Genomic DNA, 27,996 nt, shown 5'->3' with positions numbered 1-27,996 from the left:
CTTATTTGATCCTGCAGCATGGAAGCGTCCAGCTTAAGAGATGGTAAATGAGATATCACATGCAAGATGTAGTGCTGTTAACGTGCAGCATTGGAAGCGTTGAGCATCAAAGTGGGTGCCATCAGCATGGGCACTAGTGAGATCCGATCCTGTTCAGGGAAGTCAGGCTGCTAGTGGTACACGCACCAGAATTGAGCAGGCACAGGCTCACTCTCTAGAGTGGAATGGGTGCTCTCTCCAGTGATACGAGCAGCTTCCATCTCACGGCGATGTGCTAAGTCAAGTTCTGCCCAGTGTGTGGGGAATTCAGTCCTTCAGCTCCTGAATGGAGTCCCACGTAGGCATGTCGTCCTCCACATTGTCTTCCTGGTCCACGGGATAAGTCCAGGCAGATCGTTCATGGGGCTAGACCTGCCAGCCACAGCATCACTCAAGCCACAAGAGACTGCCTGAAGGCTTCGATATTTAGTCCTAGCACCCGCCCTAGGTACAGGGTGGCGGCAGTACCTTCCGGACACAACATAGAGTCCTAAGGTGCAATCGCCTGAACCACGGTGGTCCCTCCTCTCATTTGGGGTCATAAGTCAGATGTTCATGAGTCCTGGCATGCTGGTCATGCAACTTCTTTACGAGTGGCCCCCTCTGGCATACAGGATCAAAGCAATGAGGCCATATGTGCTAAATGCCCCCCATACAGAGCTCGATACCTGCTCAGTCTAAGGCATCCCTTTCCTGTCAGACGGTGGGTCATGGAAAACAGTCATAGATGCATTCAATGGCCCGATCAGGGCACAGCTGGATCCACACCACACACAGTGCGTTTTAATGATAGGGCTCCCTACGGGACATCACTCCCTTCAGTGCGTTCTCACTGGAACACTCATCTTCACAAGTAGGCAGGCATGGGTGCTCCAGGCTCCAGGGTAGGTGGTCTTGTTTTACCTGGGTGATGTCCCATCATCCCTCAAGGGGCCTAGCATGTCTTGGCCTCCAGTCCTGGTCACAGGCAAAAGTCTTGCAGAGCTTCACCTTCTCATACAGCCCATCTGGTTGTTTGGTAGATGGCAAATCTTTAGAGACTCAACCCCTTCTTCTTATAGTCCTTTTCCAGACACTAAATATGATTTGGTGTCTGGACCTTTTAAGTTTTAAGTTTGGGTTCTGCTTCTTTTGTAGTGAGCGCTTCTCGTTTTCATCTTACTTTATGAAAGAGGTCTGCCACAACATGCACAGCTCCAAAGCTAATTGTTAACAACACAATTCATGGGAGTGACCAGAGTTCACACCTGGATTTCACTAACAGTGATATGTGCATCAAAAGAGTATTCCTGACCCCTAGCCCAACTTTTTATGATTCTCTTATCAGCCCCATCTCACTTCCTGAGATGTTTCCAAGCCCATTCCTTGTGATGTATCACTGAATCAAAGAGCAGTCTTTGGAAAATCTTAGAGACCAGCTTGGCGAACACCCTCAATACCTCCAACCCTGCTACCACCACCACCAACCTCGAACAGGGAGTGAAAAACGTCAACGCCTGGATCACCACTTGAAAAGACAAGCATTATCCACATCAAGAACAACATCCAGAGAAAATCCTCCAAAATGGCCAGCTGGTACTCCAAGAACTCTGAACAGTGAAACAAGACAACAAACTACTGAAATGGAGATGGTGCACTAGCAAGGACACCTCTTACAAGGCAGCCTTTAAGACCTGGAATTAACTAGGAGATAACTGTTCTGATAGAAGGAGAAGCAAACCTATTTGGTAGCTTGAGGAAACTCGTGAGTGGGCAACCATGCCAGAAACCTCTGAATCATCATTGACAACATGCTCACCATGAAATCACAAATCAATGCCATCTCCTCCATCTGCTTCCTCACTCTGTGCATGCTACATAAGATCTTCAAGTGGCTACCCCTACACACAAGATGCACCATGACACAATCCCTCATTAACAGCCGACTAGACTATGGCAAGGTCCTCTCTGTAGGAATCACTGCACACCTCCAACAGAGACATGAGACTGAAGCAGAAATGTGGGACGTTCCTTCTCCCATATTGCAACAAAGCCCTGGAACAGCCTCCCAACATACCTCCAGGCCACCACCTCACTTCTGAAATTCAGGGATGGCCCTCAAGACCTGGCTTTCCGGAATCTGTAAGTGCCTGGATTACCTATCGGGTGTTTTGCTGTTCTTTATAAATCCTGATTGATTGAATAATTGAAATATAAAGTAGGAAAGGCTGCAGAGAGGCAAGATGGCAGCCGCTTAGACGTGGCTGTAGCGGTGCTGCAGTGAGGCTGCCGATGAAAGGAGCGAAAACGGACTCTAAGTAACAACCGAAAAGCCTGATTTGCTGCTCACCTTGTCCTGTTGGTTTAGAGGTTCGGGAACGCTGTCGGGGGCATGTTAGCCGCGCTGTCCTGACGAGGTTCAGCGGTTCGTGTGCTGCGGGGGCTGGTGACTGTTCTGCTGGCTCTCTCTCTTTGCTCTCCCAGTTCGAAATGCTGCGCCTTCCTTGGAGGGCGGAGCTTGACACGGGGATTGGAGCAGCGTGAGAATTCCGAGAAGGACTCGGAACGCCCGAAGTGGAAGCCATCTGGTTGCTTGTGTAGGCGGCGGAGGGTCAGCGCAGTACTTAGCTCAACAATGACCCCGAAAGTTAATCAAAATTCAAAAGCAGCTGCAAAGAAGAAAAATCTCCTCCGAGAGGATGGCGGTATTAAGACGACTGGAGTAAAAACACCAGAGAACCCCAAGGAGAAACAACCTCTGACCCGGACTCGACAGGCGGCAGTCTCTATAGCTGAAATGCTTACAAAATCCGGTAAGGAGAAGGCGCCAGAGGCAGCAGGGGGGGTTCCTGAATTGTCCGAACAGACTTTAACTGAAACGGTGGCTGAGACTGAAACAACTCAAGCACCTCAAGACGCGTGCTGCGAACCTGTTAATTCGGAAACTGCTGAGGAAGAGTTGATGCAGGGCAAAGTGGAGGTACCTGAGGGGTCCAAGAAAGGGAAAGGGCTCTGCGACCCCACTGAGGATCAGGCAGTGACTGCAGGGAAAACTTCTGATCCCCTAAAACAGGCTAAACGACAGGCACAAGCACAGAGTATCATAGATAGCTTGGAAGTTGGTGGTAAGGAGCCGGGGCCGTTGGGACGGGGATAGTTTTGTGAGATCATCGCAGCCGGAACGGAGGCGGCTCAAAGTAAAGCTTTCTTCTCTGCCTCTGACGGCTTGGAATGGTCTGAGGAGGATGGGGATGGTGACTGTAGTCCCTGGGGGACTCTGATAGTGAACTCGAGACGGAACATCCCGCAACGGCATTGAAAACTTCAACAGCTATAGTAAAAGGCCTGAAAGACCCCCGTTGTGAGCTCAGCTGGGATCACCCTCCCTCTGTATCCGCACCGGACAGCCCGGATATTGAAAGAGCTCAAATGTCCCTATTAGAGACTGTTAGACCTGGCACCTTGGCGTGAGTCTCCCTTCCACTTTTTGCTGATGTGCCTCCGATGTTTTGCTGGTGTTCGATGCTCAGGGCACTGCGCCATGGCCAATCCGTGCCGCAGTGCAAGTGCTCCCAATGTAAAGTGTATGTACGATTGATTTCCACGATTGGATTATTTGGTTTACTATCAGTCCCCAGTAAAGTGCACGAGGCGTGGCGGGGCTTGTAGATGCAAATGCCGCTAGTGGGCCTGCAGCGCTGGTTGCGCCGCCCACAGAAGCGGCCTCGTAAGATATGTCTCGGGTCCGCCATTGCTGACCCCACGTATAGTCCCGCACTGTCACGCTGACTGTGCAAGTGCCCACACTTGCCAGTCCCAGAACCTTCCCTCACCTTCATATCAGTCACCCCTATGGTAGGCCTACGGGCAGGGTGCATTGTAAGTGTAAGGTAGGACAAGCCTAGAGTGTGGCATGTCCTAGTAGTGAATTACCGCCCTTTCTCGTTCTTCACTATTGAAGGGCTACCAGTTCTCTTAGGCCAGATGAGCTGTCGGAGCTATTACATGCTATAGTCCTGGCAGGCTCAGGGTAGCAGGTCGAGTTTAGTATGCCTGAACTCAGAATAATAAAATACTTCCTTTAGTAAGGTTTATTTTAATATCCTGTGTTTGCAAATGCTACTTTTAGAAAGTTAGCCTTTGCTCGCCTAACTGTTCAGCCCGCTTCTGCCAGGATGTGTATCTGCTGTCTGGGTTTGTGTGAGTGACAGGGCTGGGAGATTCCCGAGGGATAGTCGGGTGCTCAGTAGGGTGAATGAGATGCTTACACCAGGATGGGTGGGCGGAGTAGTCCTTGACTCTGAATAGGGTTGTGCTCCACCACCACAATGCTGGCTCCACCTCCTGCGGAGCGTCTGATGTCTCTGCCTTGCACCCTGAAAGAAGACGGCAGCATCCTGTCAACAAAGTACTTCAGAACCGGGTTGAACCAGGCTCAGGCGCCCTGGCCTGCAAAGACAAAAAAAATGCAGTATAAATATAGGAGCTCCGCTCCTTACAAATCAGATCCAGTCTTGACCACGACAAACCTCTGCCTGACTAGAAGGACCAAGAGAAGCTGAAGGACGGAAACCAGTCTGTATCCTGTAAGACTGGCCTGCAGTGGTGCCTTGCTGAGAACGGAGAGGAAAGGACCAGATAGGACTTTGTAGACTTGTGCCTGAAACGATCTCCAAGGGCTTGATCGAGAGATTGCCCCCTGAACAGAACCCCAGGACCATTGGGTTCTATCTGCTTGTGCCCGTTTGCTGTGGGGCCTCAGTTCTTATTCCCTCGCTAGAGTTGTGACTCGGGTGCCTTCGCCCTCTCCCAGGTCGTGACAGCTCGGAGCCTAGTCGCCCCGCCGTAGTGAGTCCCGCTCATCCCTGAGCCGCTCTCCGCTTCAGTGCCGGGCCGCCTGCTCTCCTGTCGCCTCGCCGCTTACGGAGCGAGCTTCGCACCTCTCATCTTCTCCAGCCGGAATCTGCACGGGGAGCATCTCATAGCCTCAGACGGTCCGTACGTCGTAACGTACCCGACTGTCTCGCTTTGCGCCCCTGCATACCAAGGCTCGTGCCTCACCTCAAGAAAGGCCTCCCCGTACCGTGGTACCGGAAGCCTGGTGTTGCACCCGTCTGCCCGAGAACTGGACGCCCCTCACAGATCCACGAGTCAGACCCTGCGTGATAAGAAGTAGTACGCTCCACAGGCCTGAACGGCGCCTCGCCCCATGAGCTGTACCGATCCCGGATCGCCGCAACCCTCCACAGTCTAGCTCCTTCACCTCGCTCCTCGAGGGGGATTGTGCCGGAGAGATCCTCTGGAGAACCGTCGGCCTCGTTCGGGGTCCAACCTCACAAGTAGCCATGCCTGAAACGCCTCGGACTTCCACCAGCAAGGTACACTTGAACTCCGTCTCGAGTTCATATCGGATCCAGGGTCCGCAATTTTCTTATTTCCCTGTCATTGTACCTTGCTAACCAACGAACATTGAAAGACTAAGTTTGCCTATTGTAATATGGTGACCTCGATTTGCTAAACGTTATCCTGGTCTTGTGATAATCCTGCTTGAATCTATCTTTTATATAAAGTATACATATTTTTGATACAACTATACAACTGGTGTCCATTTGTGGTGGGTCAGTAGGTTTACTGTGTGTGATCATGAATGCTTAACTTACTATCGCCCTGAGGATTAGCCTTGTCTGCTCGCGCCACACTACCTAGAGGGTGAGCAGGGGTTATTCAAAGGAGTAGTTCCCTTGCCCTGACATGGAGCTGAGGGTCCTTGCTTGTCACAAGTGCATACCTGTGCCAACCAGAGACCTCCGGTTCTAACAGAGACAATCCACCAGGAGATTATAGCCCATAGGGAAGAGACACGCCAAGAAAGCCATAAATCACAAGCAGCCATGAGAAAAATGAGGGGCATGGTTAGGAAATTATCTAAGGCCTGTATTAACAAGGGGACAGAGTATCAAATTTGGAGGACAGGACTGTCTCAACAGAAGCAGAAGTCAAGGTGGCTGTGGCCAAGGTTAACGCACAAAGCTCTCAGGTTGTTGACATCCAGTGGAAGCTTGAGGAGATGGAGAACAGGCTCTGCAGAAACAACCTGAGAGTCCTGGGAATTCCGGAGGGATCAGAAGGGTCCGTCATTAGGTCATTCATGCTAAAACTCCTCGAACAGGCTTTTCCAGAGCTTAAAGATTGGAACTGGTACAGCGAGCTACAGAGAGTCCATTGCACCCCCTTCAGAGTCAAAGAGAGCATGAAAGCAGGAGATAAACCCAGGGCGATCCTGATCTTTTTAGGAAATTTTAACTTGCGACAGGCTATATTTGATTTAGCAAGACCTAATGCAAAACGAAGTTGTGAGGGGTTCTCATTCTTCGTGCGGCCAGATTTCTGCCACACGACGGTAGAAAGCCGCTGGCGCCTGAGAAAGTTGTTTAAACCCTTTCAGGACAAAAAGATGCAGGCATTCTTAATAAACCCTGCACAGCTAAAGATTATTAATGAAGGGAGAGCAATGTTTTTCTCATCGGAGATCAAAGCAAAGGAATATTTGGACTCCATCGGAAACTGAACTAAGATGTTTACTGAAATTAACTATGGCATTAAAGGCGATGGAATGGGCTGTTGGGTGCTGGTATTCGGTTGTTGCTGAATTTAATATGTGATTTTGTGTAGATTGGTAACTTTTGAGCTCCAATGATCAGTAATTGTTTGGGGTAATGATATGGTAGCTCTCACCGCATGCACCGTGACCAATCACACGCTTAGACAAGGTCTGAGCGCCTCACAGAGTAGGGTGGTTGGGGGTGGAGGGGCAGGGGTTGGGCTGGTTGGGGGGTTGGGTTGTTGGGTGGGGGGAACGAGGGGAGGGGGTGGGGGCTGGGGTGAAAAATAAGGAAAGAAGGGAATGGTGCAATATGGAAAGAGGACAAAAAGAGCAAATAAGTCTAAAAGAAATATCTGATCAGTTTCTCGTTGTAGGTGATCATGTTTAAATAGATGACGAACATTAGAATTTGTACATTGAATTTGGCCGGTTTAAATGACTGGAAGAAAAGATAGAGATTAGAATACGTGGTAAAGTATAATAGATAGACATTCTTTGTCTCCAGGAAACCCATCTCCTGTGGGCTAGGAGAAATCTACTATTTTTAAAGGGATTTGAACTAGTGGCATGCTCAACTCAATCATCAATGGTTAGGGGAGTTGCCATACTAGCAAGAACTGCCTTGGGCAAGGCCAGGAAAGTGAAAACGGATTGTAATGGAAGATGAGCAATTGCTGAAATGGATCTAGGTTTTTCAATCTGTGTAAATTACGGTTCAAATGATGATGATCCAGAAATTTTTGACTTTTTAGAAACAGAGTTGGCTGGGTGGCCCACCCCATTGGTAGTCACAGGAGACTTAAATATTTCTTCAGACTGGGGTAATGATATATCTTATGTAAGACGGAAACCCAGAGTTTTTAGATCAGTCCGGGCTCTTATTAGCTCGCACGGGCTGTTAGATGTGTGGCGAACAAAAGAACCCCAGAACCCCGGTTACACATATTTTTCAAATCCTGCTCAGAAGTATTCGAAATTAGATTACATCTTTATCTCCACTTCAGAAATAGAGAAGGTGGAGATTATTAAACTCCCAAGAGTGATCTCTGACCACAACCCATTGCTGCTTATCTATGATCTGGGAAGAGTGGAGAGGACAAAGTCTTCTTGGTCATTTGAAAGGAGATTGTTAGCAGATGACAGGTTCGTAGATCATTTGAATAAATGGGCGGGAGAATATTTTGCAGCAAATAGGTACAGTACATCACGGAACGGGGTCTGGGAGGCTTTTAAAGCTACGTTAAGGGGAGAGACGATTAGCTGCTCATCAAGACTTAGAAAAGAGGACAGGATGGAGGTAGAGAAACTTATGGGCAAACTCTCCACCGTGGAAGAAAAGCATATTAGAGATATTGCCTCCGGAAAGATGGGAAGGAAAGCCATAATGTCTAAAGCGGCCCTGCAGAAGGAAGTAACACAAAGGGCAATAAGGGATTTTCAAGCCTTCAGAGAAAAATGGTATGAAACAGGAGTGCAAGCGGGTAGAGCCCTTGCCCTTCGGTTAAGGCAGGAAAAATCAAAAAATCACATTGCCTGTATTGAGGAAGATGGAAATACCTACACAGAAATTAAGGATGTTTTAAGTGTGTTTCAGAATTTTTATAAAGAATTGTATGATGTGGGAAAGACTGTGAATAACCAGGGGCAGAAATACCCAGATAACGGTCCTTGTTTGAATGGGGTAACCAGAGCGGACCTTGATAAAGATATATTATATGCAGAGGTCCTGACTGCACTGCGGGAGTTAGCGCCAGGAAAAGCTGCTGGCCCAGACGGTACTCCTGGAAGTGTACAAAGCATTGGAATGCGAGATTGTACCAATGTTGGTTGATCTGTTTAATGGGATTGTGTACTCAGGGGTTGTACCCGATTCATGGAGGGAAACCAATATTGTAATCTTCCATAAGAAATGTAAACCAGCGGAGAAGCCGGGATCCAATCGGCCAATATCCCTGATAAATACCGACACAAAGCTTTATTCAAAGATCTGGGCCAAGCGGTTGGGCGGGATCATTGGCGTTCTCGTCTCCCCGTGGCAGCATGGGTTTGTCCCAGGACGGGGCACAACAGACCATACATGTAGAGCTATAACCCTTTTTGATGCCCAGGCTGCCACGGAGGCGTGGGAGGTTGCCATGATCCTGCTAGATGCAGAGAAAGTGTTCGATCGCGTTGATTGGGGCTTTCTCTGGGTGATATTGGCAGGAAGAGGATTCGGGGAGAAAGCAAACAGAGCATTCAAAGCCATGTACGTGGACCCGACTGCGAGAGTTATGGCTATGGGGGAAAAGTCGGATGTATTCTCTATAAAGAGAGGGACTCATCAGGGTTGCCCCTGCTCTCCTATCCTTTTCTCTCTATATATTGATCCCCTCATTTAGAAAATACTAGAGAACCCAAATATCCCCCCTGTGTTTTTTAACGGACATACTAATAAACTACTAGCGTACGCTGATGACCTGGCTATATTTACAATGAACCCCCAGCAGACATTACCGGTTTTGGTACAGATGGAGAAGGTTTTTGGACTGGGCTCTGGGTATCTCCTAAATGAATCCAAAACTCAAATAATCTGTTAAAAAAACATTGTGAAATCTGATTCCAGATTTGTGGATTCAGCTGTTTATTTAGGGCTTAAAATTAATGCCTCGGTTGAAAGAATAGTAGAAGAGAATTATCTCTCTTTAGTTAAATCTCTAGAGGCAGAATTGAAAAGAATTGATGTATTGCATCTCTTTTTGGTCGGCAGGGTCAATGCTATAAAAATGGTAATGTTCCCCAGAGTCCTATACCTCTTTAGGGCTATTCCCCTTCTTATAGACGATAAAATAATGAACAAGTTGGAATCTGTCTTTATAAAGTTTATATGGCATCACGGTAAGATTAGACGCTCCACTAACTTTTTGTCACTGCCAAGGGAAAGGGGTGGTATGGCACTCCCGAACCTTAGATTGTACCATTGGTCCTGCCTTCTAATTCAAATGTCCATTCTGCTCCAAAGCGATGCCAAACCTGTTGAGGGAAATCTAAACTCTGGGACTCAGGGACCACCCTAATCTATGAAATGCTGTTGGGGAGGAACGCTACTGGTCTTCTGCTCCGTGAAGTCGAGCGCAGGTACTATAAAAAGGCACGCTTTAAGACTCTATTAGGGGCCTGGTCTGTTTGGAAAAATATCCTGAAACATTTTAAAGCCCAAAAGTAAATTCCTATCTCCATCTGGCAAACTCATGTCTGCTACCACAATTGAGGTCAGATAGGAATCTTCAGGATTGGAAGCGTATGGGGGTTAAGACCATTGAAAATGTTATGGAGGGGGATAAGATCATAGGGTTCGAGGACCTGTAAAAAATGTATGGCATCCCAGCTACTCATTGGTTCCTATATGAACAAATAGCCCGTACCCTAAGGGCCTAAGACCTAAATTAAAGTCCAAAATAGATATTCCTGTTGTTGAGGTATTGGGTAGAGGGTGTAGAAAGATTAAAGTAATATATAATCTCCTGGTAGATACGATTCAGGATGACATTGAGAAAATGGAAAGTGGTTGGGCTAGTAAATTGGACAACCCCGATGTCGATCTTGACCTTGCTCTTGAACTGAACAAAAAGCTTTTCCGGGCTTCTAATCTACGGGCCCAGCACTATAAAACAGTATTTAATTTGTACCACACTCCGGCTAAATTATTCGCTTGGGGTGTTAGGCCGGATAACTGCTGCCCCAGACGTGAATCACCTCAAGCGGACTTAGTACATATGTTTGTTACATGTGATAGGTTGGGCCCTCTTAAGGATGAGATAATGAAATTCTGGGAGGAGCTGCTAGGTCACAAGATCGATCTATCCCCGACACTGGTATTAATTGGTACAGACTTAAAATTGGGTCTTGAAGAGGATGAGGAAGCCCTGGTTTTTATGTCAGCAGCTGTGATGCGAATACTGATTTCAGCTGGTTGGAAAGAGGTAACTGCCCCCTCCTTTCAGATGTGGCTCTTGAGACTCCTGGGCATGCACAATATTGAGTCCTGTCTATATGAATTCAAAGGATCTAAAAAACGAGAGATGGGAAAACGTCTTTGGGCGCCCATTTTGAAATGGAGGGAAACCAGAATCAGAATATTATCAGAATATGACTCGAAGTCAGTATTTTCATTTGTATATAATTGCTGCAATTGAATTCTAATCCCACATCATGAATTGTACATCTGTTTATATTTATCTGGAATACTATATTTATGTCACTTTATATTTGCACTTGGTTTTAATGCTCTATTTGTGTCTATTTAACTGTATAATCCTTGTATTGCACTTCACCTTCAATTAAAAAAAAGAAATATAAAGGAAGTCTCTTCCTTTCCCACCAGTGTGTTACCACCCAGCTCAAAGGAATGCAGCAATACACAAATCTATATAAGGGCATTCCTTTCCTCCTCATGTCTTTACTAGGCAGGCATGGGCTTCCCAAAATAAAACCCAGGGTCCTGCCTACACTGTACCATTTCAGGCACATTCTGTCAGTGTGCATTCATAGCACACTTTCTGTTCAGCATTAATACCTCTAAGCATTGTACCCTCACATGTACAAATGCCTTCAGTACACACACTAAGTCTGCGCACCCTGTTCATCACTGAAGCTCTTCTATCTTTATCCATGGTGTGTTATTTCAAAACATACGCTTTGCCAGCACATATGCTCTCTGTCAGAAGGCTCAATTTCTTCACGGAGGCAGCATGGACGCTAGTCCCAATCGCCCTTCCTCCAGTGTCTTCGCTACCAAGAGCAAATCCACCAGCGGAAGGGAAAGGGGAAGTGGAAGAGAGAAGAGACACCTTGAGAACTGCTGTCACCCTCTACGACTGTGGAGCTCTGCTTATGCTTCTGCTGTCTGTTCCAGTAGGGTGCCTAATACACAGAGGGGAACATAATAAACAACAGCCCACCTTCTTTACAATTCTCTCTATTTAGTAAACAAAGCTTATCCTACCAGTTGTCCTCAATATATTGCTACTCTTCTATAGGATTGATGGAGACTCTTTGGAAGTTGGTAAGCTTCTTGCCTGAAAAGGGATAGGCTATTGTTACTGTGGTTTTCTTACTGGCTTACTAACCCCACTCCCTGAGCTCCTACTATAAATACCTGAATACTTCCAAATGTTGCCTTAATGGGATTCTGTTGTGAGTTCTGATGGTTGTGCTTGACTCTGTGGAGTATCCATACAGTGAATTCCTTCAACGCGCAAATAGGTACAAGGAAGGCAAGAGGGGGAGGAAAAGCAAGGGAAAGCGCAAGAAGGGAAAGTGCAGTTTCAAGTTCGCAGGCAAAGGGAAAAGAGCCGCTGTCTTACTGTCTCTCTCCTTGAATGCTGAAGAGTCTTCTGTTATGACAGTTCAAGAAAAGCAGACAGGAATACCTCTCTACTTCGAGAGTTGAAGCATCGAAGGTTGAACTGACGATACTCCTTTGTAGTCTCTAGAACTCAGGAAACTGAAGACAAACTGAATTCTTGCGAGGAGGTTTATTCTAATACCACAGAGTTCGTCACGAAAATATTCACTAGACTTACTATTGCTCTTCCTACTAGTATGCGGGAAAGAACCAGACTCTGAATTTAACCTTTTCTACTGACTCTGACAACTCCTGTCAAGAACATAGACACGGAGCCTCGGACTCAAGCTGCTACCTCAGGAACCAAATCAGTTGAAGTGCGTAGTTACAAAACAGCGCGTGTCACACGTTAACTAGACCGTCTGCTAACTCGAGGTTTTCCTTAATGGCCACAGTGGCCGCCATCTTGGGAAGGACACTACGTTTTCTACACAGGAGAAACTATATACACAGTAATTGAGGAGATCTGATTTAAGGACATGGATACCACACATTTACCCGACTGGGTTTTGCAATTGTCTTGACCCTATTTCCTAACCTTGGAGTATAAATAGAGGCTACTCGCAAAACCCTGACACTCACTATGTACTATGTAAACACTGTACAACTCTTCACCCTTCATTTATTGTCCTTCAGCAAGCACGCATTAACCCAGCACATGCTGTTCACACATGCACTGCACAGCACTACATCACTCATGTAATGTATTCTGAGAATGCTCTGGGTCAATCCTTCCAATTTACTCAGGTCAATAGACCATTTTTGTAATCTGAGAGGAAAAGGGGTTAATGATAAATTTAAAATCTCCTAGACAGTGTGATCAATTGGACCACACATTAAAAGTCAGAGTCTGTATCCTAAAGTTGAAAAAAAGATTTGTTAGCAACTCAAAGCCAAACTAATTTAAATCCATCGCAAAAACATTCTATACATATATATTATTAAAGGAAGAACAAACCGGCGTACAATATTGGTCCTCAATAGCAAAGAACATATAAGGACTTCTTTGGCTGTGATGCAAAAAAAATTGAATTAAATTTGATGAGTAGATGAATGGTCTAGATCCTTTTCCCATACATGGAAAATATTCACAAAATCTATCAATCCCTATACTAAACAAAAAATACAGAAAGCCCTATTAAATGTAGGAAACAAGAAAGATGTCCGCTTCAGCATCTCAGTTGAAGTTCTGTGAGCAAACGTCCATGTATAGCATGAAGCCACACCATCAGATATGTCAAGAGAGATCTGTACCTCTTCAAGTCTGTGTTTAGGAAACACACTGAAAGTTCTAGAAGCATGATCTCATACCATTTAAATTGTGTTCCAATTTCCCATAAATCGTCTTTACACCTGTTACGAGATTCCCATCTTCCTATCCCCGCATCTGAAGCATCCTTGGATTCTTCCCTTCAACAGATATAGCCAACTGGTAACACCCCTTTGTTCTTCATTAAATGTAATTTACCTTACCAGTTTTTCCTTTCTTCACTATCTCAAGAATACAATGTGCCTTACACTAGCTAAGAATGCTTTGGTCTTGTACCTGCAAAGATGGAAAACATGTCACAAACAATGTTTAAGTTCAATGTTAAATGTCTCATCCTTAAGCTCAGAACCCACAGTCACACTAACTTAGCAGTTAACCCTAAAAGCATGGAAACTTTGCAAAACACACATATAATCCTGTAAATTAATCAATAATATGTACTCCTGTATGTGAATACTCTTTATTAAACTAAAACAACAACTGGTCATGTTTATAAGAACTGCACACAAATAATTCATTCATTCTAGTCTTTGGAGAATGCACTGCATTACAATGCATTTTAGCACCCTCCCTATAATCTAAGGCCTATAGAAGAGTATTATAGGCAATTCAATTGTCCCTAAAAGGAAACGGTTAATATGCACACACACAGAAATCTCAAAAGACACAAATAATACACCTTCTGTATTGTAGTGCACCACATTTCATTAATTATTATTGCATCAAACAAGTACATAAGGTCAAATGTGAAAACATATATGTAGCCTAGTCAGAATTAAAAGGATGGAGCAGAATTATGCTACTCCAATCCCTCCTTGATGGCAAATAAGCCTTCACAGATAATGATCAGATCTTTATCAGATTTGACAAATCACAATCTTGAATTCCTGAGCATCTTTCTTCTGGGGAACAGCGTTTACAACGCAACTTTTACCACGCAGTACCTTTACCACGCAACTTTTACAACGCATGTTGTTACAACGACTTGCACTGGGGGGCGCTGTAGGATAGGGAATAGTTTAATTTACTATCCAAAACCTTCCCTACTATCCACGGGGACTGGAGTTGGAATAGTAAATTAAACTATTCCCTATCCAGCGCCCCCCAACGCAAGTCGTTGTAAAACCTGCGTGGTAAAGGCATGCTTTGTAAAAGCATGCGTAGTAACAACATACATCCATTTCTTCTAGACTCCTCTAGATACTTCATGTCTCATAATATCTACTCACACCTTCTTTTAACTCCACATCCATTCTCTTTCTCTGCTCTCCCTGCCTTCCTTGTCTCACTTGTGCATACTGACACCCCTTAAAGATCATGAATGGGATTATTGAACGGATAGTGATAATCACAAAAGGTTTCAAGATGGCACCAAAAAGCCCACTTCCCAAGTTTCCAAACCACTTGCTTAAAGCAGAGACCCCCACTTCCAATAGCTTCCAAAGCACCTTTTGCCCCCAATTCCTTCAAATCTTTCAACAATCCAGATACATTCCTTATGGTACGGTACAGTTACTCCGAAACTTTTTTCCCGTGGACTTTCAGTCCGCATACCATTACTCTGCAAGGTCTTTGACCTCGCATACCAACACTCCACATTTTTTCACAACGCATGTGCATTTACCACGCATGCCTTTACAACGAATTACGTTGTAAAGGCATGTATGAAAAATGAACATGCGTTGTGAAAAAAAATAGACTTCAAGAAGATGGAACCAGGAGGAGTATGGAACCACGACGACGAGAGAGGTAAGGGGGTTTGGGTTAATTTTTCAGGGGTGGGGGGTCGTGCTGGGGTAGTGATTGTGTAGTGTAGTGTACTGTAGTGTTAGTGTAGTGTAGAGTTGTGGTGGTTGTGTAGGGTCGTGCTGGGGGTAGTGTTATAGGATTTAGGGTAGTGTTGTAGTGTTTGCGTAGTGTAGGGTCATGCTGGGGGTAGTGTTTTAGGTTTAGGGTAGTGCTGTAGTGTTTGTGTAGTGTAGGGACATGCTGGGGGTAGTGGTTTGGGGTTTAGGGTAGTGTTGTTGTGTTTGTGTAGTGTAGGGTCATGCTGGGGGTAGTGTTATAGGGTTTAGGGTAGGGTTGTAGTGTTTGTGTAGTGTAGGGTCATGCAAGGGTAGTGTTTTAGGGTTTAGGGAAGTGTTGTAGTGTTTGTGTAGTGTAGGGTCATGCTGGGGGTAGTGTTTTAGGGTTTAGGGTAGTGTTGTAGTATTTGTGTAGTGTAGGGTCATGCTGGGGGTAGTGTTATAGGGTTTAGGGTAGTGTTGTAGTGTTTGTGTAGTGTAGGGTCATGCGGGGGTAGTGTTTTAGGGTAGTGGTGTAGTGTTTGTGTAGTGTAGGGTCATGCTGGGGGTAGTGTTTTAGGGTTTAGGGTAGTGTTGTAGGGCTTAGGGTAGTGTTGTAGTGTTTGTGTAGTGTAGGGTCATGCAGGGGGTAGTGTGTTAGGGTTTAGGGTAGTGTTGTAGCGTTTGTGTAGGGTGATGCAGGGGTAGTCTTTTAGGGTTTAGGGAAGTGTTGTAGTGTTTGTGTAGTTTAGGGTCATGCTGGGGGTAGTGTTTTAGGGTTTAGGGTAGTTGTGTAGTGTTTGTGTAGTGTAGGGTCATGCTGGGGTAGTTTTTTAGGGTTTAGGGTAGCTGTGTAGTGTTTGTGTAGTGTAGGGGCATGCTGGGGGTAGTGGTATAGGATTTAATGTACTGTTGTAGTGTTTGTGTAGTGTAGGGTCATGCAGGGGTAGTGTTTTAGGGTTTAGGGAAGTGTTGTAGTGTTTGTGTAGTGTAGGGTCATGCTGGGGGTAGTTTTTTAGGGTTTAGGGTAGTGTTGTAGTGTTTGTGTAGTGTAGGGTCATGCTGGGGGTAGTGTTTTAGGGTTTAGGGTAATGTTGTAGTGTTTTTGTAGTGTAGGGTCATGCTGAGGGTAGTGTTATAGGGTTTAGGGTAGTGTTGTAGTGATTGTGTAGTGTAGGGTCATGCAAGGGTAGTGTTTTAGGGTTTAGGGAAGTGTTGTAGTGTTTGTGTAGTGTAGGGTCATGCTGGGGTAGTGTTTTAGGGTTTAGGGTAGTGTTGTAGTGTTTGTGTAGTGTAGTGTCATGCTGGGGGTAGTGTTTTAGGGTTTAGGGTAGTGTTGTAGTGTTTGTGTAGTGTAGGGGTCATGCCGGGGTAGTGTTATAGGGGTTAGGGTAGTGTTGTAGTGTTTGTGTAGTGTAGCGTCATGCGAGGTAGTGTTTTAGGGTTTAGGGTAGTGGTGTAGTGTTTGTATAGTGTAGGGTCATGCTGGGGGTAGTGTATTAGGGTTTAGGGTAGTGTTGTAGGGTTCAGGGTAGTGTTGTAGTGTTTGTGTAGTGTAGGGTCATGCAGGGGGTAGTGTTCTATGTTTAAGGGTCGTGTTTGTGTAGTGTAGGGTAGTGTATGTGTAGTGTATTTGTAGGGTAGTGTTTTAGGGTTTAAGGTTGTGTTTGTGTAGGGTAGTGTATGTGTAGTGTAGGATAGTGTTTTAGGGTTTAGGCTCGTGTTAGTGTAGGGTAGTGTTTTAGGGGTTAGGGTAGTGTTTGTGTAGTGTAGGGTAGTGTATGTGTAATGTAGGGTAGTGTTTTAGGGTTTAGGGTAGTGTTGGTGTAGTGTAGGGTAGTGTTTGTGTAGTGTAGGTAGTGTTTTAGGGTTTAGTTAAGTGTTTGTGTAGTGTAAGGTAGTGTAGGGTAGTGGGTAGTGTTTTGGTGTTGGTGTAGTATAGGGTAGTGTTTGTGTAGTGTAGGTTAGCGTTTTTTGCAGGGTACTCACTTACCTTTAAAACTTTTACAATGAGTATACCTTTAACATGCATGCCTTTGCGTTGTAAAGGCATGCGTGGTAAAGGCATATTCATTGTGAAAGTTTGCGTTGTGTTAATTTGCAGAGTGATAGAGTTTGCGGAATCATTTTTGCGGAGTGATGGTATGCAGGGTATTTGTATACGGAAAAACATCACAAATTCATTCCTTATATATTCTTTTAAGTCCTTACTTTCATCTGGAGTATAAGTAGAGCATTGCTGAACTTTAAGCAACTGGCAGACTTCACCCTCTTTTGCGTGTAAAAAATCTAATGCAAGTCAGTACTGCAGAACTATGGACCTATGTCCAACCATCTCAGTATTTACAAGCAATAGGGAATTCGCAGTGCTAGAAGCCAATTGATGCACAATAGTAGACAGTGTTCTAATCTTCAAATCATTTAAAACTACCCCTACAGATGTGATCAAGGCACCAAAAAAGTCTCCTACTACTTTTACTGCACTAGCTCCTCTCTTTGATCTGGATGTCTTTCTCCAAACAGGATCCTTAAAATGTTCAACATGCTAAATCTTTGGAAATACTATACCTAACTAACACATGCCATCCATACAGTACTTTAAAATATGCATCTTGTCCACAAATGAAATAAATTCTCAGAATCACAGGATCCTGTCCTTCTAAGAATGAGAATATTTATTTCCACTTCACTTAAAAAGCATGGTCACAATCACTTCACCTGAAGAAAAGAATGTCAAAATAACTTTGATCAACATGTATGCACAACTTTCCCTTGTGTTGCCAATCTAAAGTAAAAGCTAGAAAATTCCTTTTCTCTTGATGTTCCGATTCTTCACTTCTCCACTTGTGATCTTTAGGACTTACATCCTCTTCTGTGTGTGACTTCATATTTCTCCACCTACCTTTCACAAAATTCAAACATTTATTTTCCACCTCCGACATTGAACAGATCAATTTATATCTATGTGCATAGGCTGTGTCTAGTGTTTTGAGCGGTGCAAAACATTTACCTGCAAACTCAGCACCTTTAAAATATCAATTCTTATGCAAGTGATTGAGAAGGGGAACCTGTGTGAGAACAACACAGTAATTCGAAAAATAATATTGGAAACTTCCTTCTGCAAAATGATACTTAATAAAAGACTACAAGAAACACCATATGTCAGAGGGAGAGAATGATGAGTAATCCCCTCTGAAGTAAAGGGAGGCAACTGGTTACAAACCTGTCCTTAAGACTCATACTATCTAAATATTCAAAAATCAATCTAAAATAAACATTCAAGGATTAATCCCCTCTTGATGCATCTGTGTGTGACTGAATATAACTGAGTAGGTACAATTATCAATGCGACACCTACAGCTAATAATATTCCTGTGATAAAGTTTCTATGCGTATTAGTAATGATATTAGTATTGGCTTCCATTTCTACATTGGAATCTAACTCTGGGGTGGAATATAGCAGCTGAAGAGACTTCTTTGTTGATTTCCAAAAGACTTCTTTAGCCCTAGTCTGTGTTCCTTTAAAGGAAAACCTTAAGCTCCTTCAGCTATCCTCGGGCCCTGGTACTCATCTTTCTTCCCTACAAGATTTATGAAGTGTCTTTAATAATATATTGTTCTATTTCATTCACTACCAGTACAAGAATAAAATGTTTTAGTTCATCAACTGGAACAGGAAACTTGCTTTCGAAAAGGAAAATTCAGCCACATCCAAGATAAGATGTCTCAATGCACTCAGTCTTGTCAAGAAAGGAAGTTTGAATGTAAGAACAAACTGAAGATCAAGTTCTCGTAGTTTTAGTTGAATTTTCACAGTGATCTCAAAATGCCCAGAGCATGTTCTCCCTGTTATTTGCAAGGAAATATGTCCATTCAGGAGATGCGTATCTTCGACTTGGTACCCTCGCTCTCTTGGACCTTCTGCGTGCTGACTCTAATCCTCCTTCACTCAGATCCAAATCTACTGTTACTCCTGGGATACCTGGAAGATCACTTTTTTTGTGGAACCAGTCTCTCTATCCTTCTCGGCCAATGATCTTCTGATGCCCCTCAAGTTTCCCCAACACTTGGCCCTTCATCAGGGTATGAATCTGTTTCTGCAACAACTCCTGTATTTGTTTTTCTTTCACCAGTATAACCATCCAGCTCTCCAAGACCCTCCTTGGGCTAATTAAGTGCTACTTCAGTTTCTGACTGTTCCCCTACGGTTTGACTAACCTGCTCCCCTGGTCTACCGACCACCACTGGCTCTTCTGGGAGAGGTACTGTTATTTCATCAAGGAAACATGGAACCCTCCAAGTGTGAGCAGCGTGAGTCTGGCTGAAACATGTAGACCACACCTGGATGTAGGAGGTCCTAATATATACTCCATCCACATCCACTTGCCTTTTTAATGCTAACAGAGTCCCAGATATTAAAGATTAATTATCCCCTCGGGTACTGGGACCACTGTATAACCTTTTTAAATTTCACTATCACGTCACCCACACTGCACACTCAGCAAACATACTAGCTCCGCTGTATCCAGGCGTAGTAGCACACCCGGGGGACACTCGGTGTCACTGGGTGGGCCTGATGATGAAGCATGCCACCAACTAGGTTGGTGGGTGAGGGATTCATGAAGAAACCTAATTGTTTCCACTTTGTCATACAGTCCTGAGACCTGTACTTTTCACAAAAAGGCTGGTCCTGTCTGATTAACCAATCTAAATAATGCACACTCAATTGTGTGCAGATATAAAATTTAAAGAAACTAATGGTGGCCCAGTGAAACCTCCAAAAGTAGCCCAGTGAAACCTCCCAAGCAAACGGAGGTGACCAGGCTCGTTTTTCTTCTGCCTGAAAGAAGAATCATATGGTAGGGCTGGCCATCACTGTCATAGTTGTCCATGTCGGATTGGGTAGTAAAAATACTCTATAGGCAAAAAGCAACAAGGAAAGTACCCATTATCTTCAGGAGTTTAGAGTCCCTGTTCACACCATGGAGCACTGATTTCAATGCGGCATTACAGACATTTCTAGAAAAGTAATTAGTAATGACGTAGAGGCAAAACTTTCAGTTCATCACATCATCATGCAAGCCGATTATCAAGACGATTCAGAGTGACCTTTACAGTCTTCTACAGCTTGCCGAGGGGTGTAGATTATGTCTGACGAACAATTGTCACTGACGGTTTCTTATTCTACCTCCTGCCATCACTTACGAGGTGTGAGTTTTTTTATATATTCCATAGCTGCCTTGGGGGTTATTAATATCTTAAATGTACCACAGTGTTCTATTTGCAGTGTTCTATTCGTAGGCAGGCCGGGTAGAGCATCAAATACGGGATCTCCACCTGCTGAAGCCACTTCTTAGCCAGCAGGAACTACTTTCATGCTGCCTGTACTGTTGTGGTGAAATCCAAATGAAAGTCAATCGCATTACCTTGGTAGCTGATGCTCTTTTCATCCTTCGTCATCTGGTAATTTGGCAGCTTCACAATAATTGGTCGTGGGAGGTCCCGGGCTGAGAACTTGTCGTTAGATACCTGTGCACCAGTTCAACCACTAGTAGAGAGGAAAGAGTGCCTGTTCCAAATATTTCTTTCAGCATTTTCTCTACATACAGTTCAATTTTCCCTGTATTTATTGTTTCAGGTACCCCGGCAATGCGTATATTGTTTGCTTCCAAATCCTCGTTCTTTGCTTGGATAATAGCAAGCACTTTTTCCATTTGGAGACATTTAGAAGTGATTACATGCACCATGTTCACTATGTTGGGGATGCAGTGTTCAGCCTCATTTAAGCTGGAGGTAGGTTTCTCCAGTTTAGTTATCAGTATAGTTGTCAAGAGATCCATGCAAAGTTGTAAGCATTCTATCAATGGAGGTCAGGCTGTGCTGCATGGCCAATAGCGTGGACACCAGCATAGAGGTCTCCGGGGATACAGTTGCAGATTCCCTGCCTTCAGAGAGGGCGCGCTTATGTTCACTTGTTTTTTGCCTCACTTCAAAGTCATCCAGGGCTGATGTTTATCTACATTTTCAATTGTCGAAACTCTGTTCTACTTTAGAGCCGATGAGCAGCGCACCTCCCAGAAACACCCAGACCTGTTGGCAGGAGAGCTAAGTTGAGTGCAATTTTTACCTCACTTGTGTGGAAGCAAGCAATGTATGTGCCTTCTGCGGCAGATGGGATTCATCCACCCCACTAGGTACTCCCTCCGTATGTGATATGGCCACAATGTGCCAGTACTGTCTTCTATCCCACGTGTGCCACTTAATACTGTCAAGGGGGGGCAAGCTTCATGTCTGTTGGCCTGCCCAGGGACCCAGGAAAACATTCCCTTGGGAAATGCCTGCCAGTTCTCCCTCAGTAGCTGGCCCAGAAGGCAGAGGGGAGGGGGCCAACAGACATTCACCAACAGGGCCCCAACACTTCTATCACCATCAGACATGCTTCAACTATCTTCCCTAGCAAGGGCCAAAACACAGATCAGTACCTCTCCCTGTAGTGCCCGGGTTGCCGTACATCTCACAGGCCTCCGCAGAATCTTGTGGCCTTCCTGCCCTGCACACAGGGCAGCAGCACCCCGACAGCACTGAGATGCTACTCGGCTAGCTGATGGTTCCCCGCCATGGCCTTTCTCCTCATCTCCTTCGGGCAAACTCCGCCATCTTGGCCCACTTCATAGCTGCAAGTAGTCAATTGGGCCCCACTTATCCGCATTGGGGTAGAAATGCAATACATTGTAATACAGGACTGCACTGGCACCTCCCATATGTCAACACAGAGACCAGGTCAGCCCGCAGCCGTGCCGCTCATCAACACAGCTGTCTCACCTACAGGCCTCCTCATGACGTGTAGCTCAATGCTTGTGTCGGCTTATCACAGATTGTCATAGCAACCTATCTATTCTCCTTAAACGCAGCAGTGGTTCTGCGACAGATGAGTAGGATATTGTCAGGGTCATCCTGCCCGGCCCACAGAGCTGCACTACAGTGTGGCCATCTTGCTCTGGACTCTCTTCCCCACCCTCTGTACATTTAAAGGCGGTTCCCAAGTAAGTAAACTCAAATCTAGCAACCCTGGAAATAGATTCAAAGGTCCAAATCCACTCCGATGTACAAACGGATCTGCACTACAGCACAAGGAGAACTCGCATTGAATGGGCTTAAATGATCAAATACAAATTCTACAGCTCTCTAAACTCATCGGCGTAACCTCTGATACTTTTTGGTGAGCAGAAACAGCTGAACTTTAAATCTCATCCCCCTGAACCAGGTTTATTTTTAGAAACCACTGGCCCAATTGTAACAGGAACTGTAAGTGCATCTGGGATTGTACAAGCAATAGAGGTTCCTGGAATGCAAGTCTCTGAGTGCCCTTCCCTCAATGTTTGGGTAACTTAATAGTTACCCTTCCACTCTGATCCTCCTGTGCAGGAGAAACACCTATCATATTAGGACTTGACCCTTCCGATGCAGTAGGCAATCTAGTATTCCCTCTTCCAACATCGCTCCCACTGGCTTCTGTTTGAATCTCATTATATGGAGGTGCTTGCTCTGATATCTATTTTTCGAAAGACTATCGCTAGTATTACGATCATCATCCTCAGTTCTTTCTCCAACTTCCTTCAGTTTGTCATTCTTCTTCTTTTCAGTTCCTTTTCCATTTTCTAATAATGGATGCAATGTTGCCTCTTCTATCATGTCCGTCCTCCACCGTTTCCCCTCTGCATTCCACCTTGCATCTGCATAAGTGCGCACTGCCTTTCTCACTCAAACCTGATATCTTTCCTTTTCCCTCTGCAAGGTCCCAAGCCTTAAGCACTTCAAATTGTGTGGATCAAGGCTGTGGTTTGATTTCATGTAAAATTCTTCTCAAACTTTCAATAAATCTCAGATTAAATGCACCATAATGTGGAAATGCAAGTGCACCTTCTTTCTCTGTGACCTTGTGCCATTGTTCATTGTTCAACCAAATACATGTATTCAACTCTACATTTATTGCCATATATTGACCTGTGGTATCTTCAGGCAGGGACTTTGCCTCCCAAGAGCTATTTGAATATCTACTCTGAACAAATCAAGTACAACTTTAAAACATTTAATTTAAAATATATAGTTCAACTATGTAATTCAAAGCAAAATCAATATTTTGCTCAGAGATCTCACTCCAAATCATCAACCAATAACAACGCTGCGCCGTGAGATGTAAATTTCCAATAACAGCACAGCTTTACAAAAACTGACCTACCTCAGTGCGGCACACTGTGACATCAGTCTTAATCCTTTCAGCAGTTCACCCTCCTTTACAATTTCATGAACACACTCTTTCATCCATCTGTATGCAACTAAATACAATGCAATAGCAACAAGCAAATATTGTCTGCTCCTCTACAGGACGCAATCACACAAGAGAGACTGGAACAGCACTACCCAGTCTGTATGAATACACATACTAATGAAACCTCTGCCTGCGGGATATCATCCTGATCAGTGCAGCTTCTCTCTGCGCAGAGGTCTGTCACACTAATCATACCTTTCATTTACACGAAGAAAAATGCCCCTATCTTGATTGAGCTTGTCAACGACCTTTCATGTCAAACCCTACAGAACCACAGCAAACAAATACAATACAGTGTCTTCTACACTTTTGTATCATTCAGTGATCTTAGGCTATGTTGTACCCAATAACTACTTCACCACGATAAACACTACACTCTGGCCATCAACCAAAACATTATACACAAACTCTGCAAGACCCCACGCAATTCCCAGAAACACCGCAAGCTAAGCATAAAGTGTTTACACACGACCCTATTAATATAACTTAGTCTCGAGCCTTTGGAACAGCACCGAATTTTCAAATCAACACATAGACATCAGGAATCAATAGTGGATGTAAACTACTCTAAAAGGACACCATTTTAACCCCTCCATTTCAAGTAAAAACCATCCACGGTCTGCCAACATCTGGGAATGCTCTGGGCCAATCCTTCCAATTTACTCAGGTTAATCGACCTTTTTTGTAGCCTAAGAGGAAAAGGGGTTAGTGACAAATTTGAAATCTTCTAGACAGTGTGATTAATTGGACCACACATTAAAAGTCAGACTCTGCATCTTAAAACCAAACTCACCTAAATCAATCTTAAAAACATACCATGAACAGTATTATTAAAGAAAGACCAAACCAGTGTACAATATTAGTCCTCAATAGCAAAGAACATATAAGGATTTCTGTGGCTATGATACAGAAAATTTGGAATACAATTTGATGAGTTGATGAATGGCCTCAACTCTTTTCCTCATACATGGAAATTGTTTACGAAACCTACCCTAAACTAAAAATAGGAAAAGCCCTATAAAATCAAGGAAGCACAAAAGGTGTCTGCATAAGAACCTCAGTAGACATTCCGTAACCAAAGGATCATGTATAGCATGAAGCCACTCAATCAGAAATGTCAAGAGAGATATCTGTTCCTCTCCAAGTCTAAGGGGCATCTGCCTAACTTTGAGGTGAGTCCACTAAGAAGAAACACACAAAAAGTTTGAGAAGTATGACCTCATATCATTCAACTTATTATTCAAATTTCCCATAAAGGGTCTCAGGGCTTGGTGCAATACTCTCATCTTCCAGTCTTCCACCGTCCTTGGATTCCTCCCTTCAACAGATATTGCCAACTTGTAGCACCCCCTCTCTTCTTCATTACATTTATTTTGAACTTGCCAGTTCTTCCTCTCGCCACTATCTCAAGAATACAATGTGCCTTACACTAGCTAAGAGTGCTTTGGTCTTGCACCTGCAAAGAAGGAAAACATGATGAAAACAACCTTCATGTTCAGTGTTAAATGTCTCAACCATAAGCTTAGAACCCAGCTTAGCATTTTACACTAAAAGCATGTTAATTTTGCAGCTCACATTTTATCACCACTCTGTGCTGCACAGCACTCTACAGTTACCTGATATAGGGTGCGGCACAATACTCCACAACTACCTAATGTAGGCCAAGGGTGAGTAAGAACACAGCAGCGGAACCTTTAAGAAGGTGAGTGAGCTGTAGAACTGACTTCAATGACACAAGGTAAAACGGTCTTGTTCACTACTATTGATCACCACAGCACTCATGCTATTTATCTCTTGGTGAAGACAGTAGCCTTCCACTCCTATGAGGGTAGCACTTTGGGAGACCTTCCCAATCCAAGAAGACAGCAATCCATGAGATAGGCATATGTCATGGCTCTCCTGCATGATCCGTGTACACCTATGACAAAAAATCAGCATTAGGGATTCAAACAGCAGTACAGTTGAGCACTTAGAACAGGTGTACATGTATTTACCATGCAGAAAACGTTTCTGTCCTAACAATGTTCACTGCTGATTTCACATTTTAGGTTGAGTTCAGCTTGCGCATTAGCACCAGAAATTTTCTTCATGCAAGTTTCCCCAGTCCTAACTGTTGATCATGTTAGTGACATGGACAGACAGGAGTGCACGAGTGCAGTGAGGCTTCTTTGTGGCCCCTGGAGGGTTTTGGTATAACTGGTATCATGTTGCTACTATGTACATACATAAGAACTTGCATCTGCCTCAGCAGTGTTACTTAACCTGCTGCATGATTTCTTTTTATCTGTAGAAGAAAATGAGCTTGTGCTGTAAACCCCTCAGCTTGGTGGGTGTGGGGTAGTGCCGGATGGGAAAACATCACTGGCCATAAATCAGTAGCAGTGAATATGTGTGCCAGACTGAGGCCCTTCCTCAGCAGTAGTTAATTAGATTATACTTGTACCAAGTTCCTGCGCTTACATTTTTATTGCTGTACTTTTTTGAACTACAAGCTCAATCGTGGCCTGCATGATGTTTTGAAAAAATCTCTAAACTATGCACTGAAGACTGCTCTTCTCGTTTTAAAATTTGTGTCCATCCATGGAATGAACACTTTTGAGAGATGTTTTAAATTTGTGTGATTTGACAAGCCTTGAGACCTTATTCAGTATTGTCATTAAAAATTAAAGACTTTTTTTTAAACTCGGCAAACAGCAGCTTTTTTGTGAAATCTTCAAATAAAATGAATGACTGAGAGGACTGTTTGGTGTTCATATATTCTTGCCAACATCGATTTTTGTGTATTTATGTTTGGACACTTAATCATGTTAGTGTATGAATAGACGAAAATGCACAACAAGTGCAGTGTGGCCTTTGTGTGGAGGATTTTGGTGTCACTGAAAGTATGTTGATTTGCAAATAAACCAGAGCCCAGCCTCAGCAGTCAGTTACTTGGTTTGCTGCACAAAGTATTTCTTTTCAGCTGCGTGTGTGTGTAAGGCTGGATCCAAAAGTGGGGCAACTAAGGATGCTGGGATTGTATGCAGCATCACCCCAAGAATGCAATTATCCTGGAGGGGGTGACTTCCAGACCACATTTTGCGGTTTAGTTCAATAATGTTTATCCCTCATCATGAATCATTGTCTCCTTGCCATTGGTTAGTCAGATCCTTGAAATAGGTGTAGTAATTGGCCTCCAAGTTTGTTGTCTCTCCCGCTGAGAAACCAATCACAAAATGTCTTGCCATCTTCACACATTCCTTAAGAAGAAAGTCTGGCTTACCTAAGAAGCTATGAAATTTCCAAAGTACTTTAAAAGCCTATGAAAGCTATTGCTTTTTGTTCCTTTTATCTTAAAGTTCACTGGAAAATGCATCATGTTATCCCATTCTTTGCTAAAGATTTGCATGGGAAATGGTGAACAGCCTACTAAAAATGCTGTGTCTCATTAAAGTGAACCCCAGTGCTTTACCTTCCCTCCCCTGTGCACAGCCCTGGCTCACCACTCTCAAATTTCACCAGCCGCCACTGAAATTTAATACCAATAAATGTAACACCTTCTTCAAACTGATGCTTACAGGAATTAGAACTCATTGTTAACTAAAACACTCTGAGGGTCAGGAGCATCTCTAAAACTAATTTCTCATATTATTTCCACATACAATACAATACTTATGACCTCAGTAACAAAAAGTAGGATGTTTTCACACAGCAAACCCCCACACATATACAAACAAAGTGATCATACTGTATCCCTAGTAATGCCATTCATCATGTTGAGTATAAGGTTATATGTCATGTCAGTAGTGAGATTGTTAATATCATTTTTAAGGTCATATGTAACATCATTAAAGAGTTCATGAGCATTGCTCTTGGTTTGTGAGTTGTTGTTTTCATTGCAGTTGAGGGAGCTATGATTTATGGAGGGTATTTTCCATTTAATTTTATAACTATAATTGCAGTTTACTTGTGTCTTTTACATATATATATATATATATCGCCAGTAGGTATATATAGTTAGGATTTTTTCCCTATGGGATTTTTGAAAATTCTATGTCTAATAACTTTGGCGTTTGTGGACGGAATCGGCTGAAATTTTCAGGAAAATGGCACATTTTGTTTCTGAGCAGCCCCTGAAAATTTGGTGGGGTTTCGTCAAGGGGGGGCCGAGAAAAAAGGGGGTCCCAAAACGCGTTTTTCCCATTCATTTTTCCATAGGGCGGTTGGACTCACTTTTAGCTCGAACGGCTGAATGGATTTGCACGAAACTTGGCAAAATTGTAGGGACTGTTAGCCCGATGTGCCTTTGCTAGGTCTCAATATATGTGCTCCAGTAGTTTTTGAGAAATTAACGTTCAAAACAAGATATATATCTGTAACAGCGCTCCGGGCAGCGATCCGGTCCGCTTACTTTTCGCGAAACGGAACTTTGCGCGCAGAAAGCTGATTGGCTCTCCGGTGTCTGTCAACATTCTAAACAGTCCGGAGCGGCCGCCATCTTATCTCTCGGTAGGATCGAGAGAGAAGAAGAGGTGAAAAACGAAGGGGGAATTTATTGAAAGGGGGCAAGGTATACCCCTCTTGACCCCCTAGGAATGTTGTTGGGGTTATTAAAGGGTCCCGTGG

The 27,996-nt window shown here is 44.0% G+C and overlaps 1 protein-coding gene across 1 annotated transcript in view; it reads left to right on the top strand.

Annotated features, from left to right (window-relative positions):
* Positions 1 to 27,996, top strand: part of LOC147731658 (nicotinamide N-methyltransferase-like) — a 168,682-nt gene that overhangs the window by 107,669 nt on the left and 33,017 nt on the right. The window lies entirely within an intron of this gene.

This window comes from Lissotriton vulgaris, chromosome 2_1, assembly GCF_964263255.1.
Source record: "Lissotriton vulgaris chromosome 2_1, aLisVul1.2, whole genome shotgun sequence".
NCBI classification, from domain to species: Eukaryota; Metazoa; Chordata; class Amphibia; order Caudata; family Salamandridae; genus Lissotriton; species Lissotriton vulgaris.
This window is presented reverse-complemented; position numbering and strand designations above follow the sequence as displayed.